The following is a 3,613-nucleotide window of genomic DNA, read 5'->3' as shown; positions in this document are numbered from 1 at the left end:
CTCCAGGCAATGATATCAGGAGATGGTCCTGTTTCTAATATGATATGGACACTGCCTGGAGTGCTGGCCACTTGCTCACAAGAGCCGGCCATTAGGTACATGCACATGTATGATAACATAGATGTACTTCTTCTTCTCCTCTCTCTTTTCTTTTTACTCTCTCTCTCTCTCTCTCTCTCTCTCTTTCTTTCTGCAGATTTTGGGATACAATTGAGAATGATAATTATTCGTTGTTGCTGAAGGATTATTGTCAAATGGATGATAATGAAATGGATATTGTCTGCAGCATCAAATATGATGCTAATAATGGTACGTACAGTATGTACTGTAATAGTATTAAATAGTAGTAATAGTATAATATATGGATTTTAAAAGCTGCTCCAAGATCGGCTGTACTATAGTACAGGGTCATTGGCCAAATTTTACCAGAAATTGAAGAGAATTTTTCATTTTATAATTTTTTTCTGATATATACATGTATACACATGTACTTATGTTGCGTAGAAAGTTTGAGCTGATTCCAATCAAAATTGGATTTTTTACGAATTTTTAAAGTTGCCCATTTTATCAAAAATGGCTAAGAGAATTTACCATTACATTTTCTGATTGATAGCATTGTTTAGTTGTTTCCTCTACTGTAGGTTTATTACTTGCAGTTACTAATAAAGGAAAGTCTCTCATATGGTCCAGAAATGAAGAGACCAGCCAATGGGACCTGAACACATTCATTATTGCCAAGGGGCCGGTCAGCTGTATATCAGTATGTTATTTTAGTGTGTTGTCTGGTGATTTTATATTTATCCCCCAGTGGGGTTCCGGTAAACATTTGCTAGCTACCTGTAATGGGACCAGTGTGAATATTCACAAAGAACACGCAGTGTCGTCTCACTATTGTGAAGAGGTAAAGAGATACTTGAATTATACATATCTATTATTTCTATATTTTCCCATATTCTATTTGTACAGTACATGTACTTGCTTCTGTCACAATATTTCACTGCCTTTATTATTTAATTTTAAAATTATTACGTGTTTTTAATTTTACAGCTTACCCATGAGCTACTATAGATTAATAGAACTTACAAAAAATTAACTGGTTTTAATTTTACCCTTTTTTATCATAAAATTAAAGTTACTTTAGAATATTCCACTTTTATGGCATCATACTCTACAGGTATCAGCAGTACAACTGACAGTCAACAGTGTTGTAGTCCAGTCTCATTCAAGCCCTGCTCTCATTAGAATGTCAACTGATGTCATGATCAGTGGCCTAACTCTGTCCCCTGATCATATAGCACTTTGGGATGGAGCCAAAGTATACCTCTACTCTTTAGCTTTTAATAAAGGAAACTATAATTTTATTGGTAAGGGATCTAATATGTATATTAGAGTACCATAAATGTTCAAGTAAAGGCCAGGCTTGAATGAATGCCTGGTACTAAGAATCTCCAAGTATAAATACGCATATTTTACTCAATAGAAGTACCACAACCTTTAGAGTGTCCCAAATGGCCTAACTTGTTAAGCTGAGTGCATTAAATTTAGAGTTCTGGGTTCAAATCCCATTTTTACTTTTTCTTTTTTATTTTACGCTATTTTTTGCCCTGGAAAGAAATAAATGCCCGGGCTTTTATTTGAACATTTACGGTATTATTTTTATTTTATTTTATTTTTGTTAATTTCAGGTTGTTTTAATTCATCGGCTAGATCAGTTGTTTTATACGAGACTAATGTCTATACTGTCCAAGATGGAGAGCTCTGCATTCACAGTGTAGTGGTAAGATGCTGTAGGACGCCTTCTTTTCGAGGGCTGTAAATTTTGCAAATTTGCTTTAAAATCTATTTTTGCAAATTTAATTTTTGTGGATTTATGCCGTCTTATACTGTATTAATTTGACTTTGGGCAAGTGATTTTTTGCGAATCTTCAAAAAATCATGAAATCCGCAGCCCTTGAAAAAAAGGCACTCTACAGTATTTTTAATGTGTTTTTAATTAATACTTTATCACAGAGATATTAATATCAGCTTTATTTTTAACACCATAATGCACATGTATTACTGAGATATTATTATCAACATTATTTTAATAATTAATATTACTGTATCACCAAGATATTAATATAAAAATTTTACGTGTAAAAATTATTTATATTAGGGTGTTTTGAAGAATAAGTTGTCACTGGATATTAATGAAGTGGGTGGGGCTAATTTAAGAGTGTCCGGACATCATTTGGTGATATCTTTTGCTGACGGAAATTTTAAAGTGTTTGACCTCAAACGAAGGTACTGTATAATAACGGATATTTTAAGCTTTATACATGTACATGTACATATACATACATGTACACGTACATGTACATGTATATCTGTTTGTTTTATTATTTATTTTATAGAGAGCCCAAGCTTATTTGCACTAAATCAGTATCACAATACATTCATCATTTTGTAAATGTGGTATCAGGACAAGCTAATTCTAATGGAACTCTTATTGGACTGATTGCTAATAAAGTAAAAAATAAAATATAATTTTAAAATTAACATTAATTTAAATAATAATTAGAAAATAGCCAGGGTTTCCAACAAAGCATGCTAAGTGAGCTAAACAGCATGAGCTTCACGAGCACTACATACATGTACATGTATTATATACATGTACATGTATTGTATGGTTAAAAATTGTAAAAAATCCAATTCTGACCGGAATCAACTCAAACTTGCTACACAGCATAAAAACATGACTATGTATCAGAAAAAATTATAAAAATTGAGAATTTCTCCTTCTCATTTTTGGCAAAATTTGGCCAAAGACCCTGTACTACGGCCTGATTTTTGATTAAATTTTAAAATTCATAAAAAATCTAATTTTTGTCGGAATCATCTCAAACTTGCTACACAGCATAAAAACATGTATATGTATCAGAAAAAATTATAAGAATTGAGAATTTTCTCCTTTTCATTTTTGGCGAAATTTGGCCAAAGACCCTGTACTATAGTACAGGGACTTCTGCCCTATTTTTGAGTAAATTTTAAAATTTATAAAAAATATAATTTTTGTCGGAATCATCTCAAACTTGCTACACAGCATAAAAACATGTATATGTATCAGAAAAAATTATAAGAATTGAGAATTTTCTCCTTTTCATTTTTGGCGAAATTTGGCCAAAGACCCTGTACTATAGTACAGGGACTTCTGCCCTATTTTTGAGTAAATTTTAAAATTTATAAAAAATCTAATTTTTGTCGGAATCATCTCAAACTTGCTACACAGCATAAAAACATGTATATGTATCAGAAAAAATTATAAGAATTGAGAATTTTCTCCTTTTCATTTTTGGCGAAATTTGGCCAAAGACCCTGTACTATAGTACAGGGACTTCTGCCCGATTTTTGAGTAAATTTTAAAATTCATAAAAATCTAATTTTTGTTGGAATCATCTCAAACTTGCTACAACAACATAAAAACATGTATATGTATCAGAAAAAAATTATAAAAATAGAGAATTTTATCCTTTTCATTTTAGGTGAAATTTTCTCATGACCATGTACTATAGTAAAAGGTTTTTTAGCAATACACTAAAATCCTGTGGAAACCCTAAATAATTATAACTAACAT

The sequence above is a fragment of the Amphimedon queenslandica genome, unplaced genomic scaffold (genome assembly GCF_000090795.2).
Source record: "Amphimedon queenslandica unplaced genomic scaffold, v1.1 AMPQUscaffold_13490, whole genome shotgun sequence".
In the NCBI taxonomy this organism is placed as follows: domain Eukaryota; kingdom Metazoa; phylum Porifera; class Demospongiae; order Haplosclerida; family Niphatidae; genus Amphimedon; species Amphimedon queenslandica.
This window is presented reverse-complemented; position numbering follows the sequence as displayed.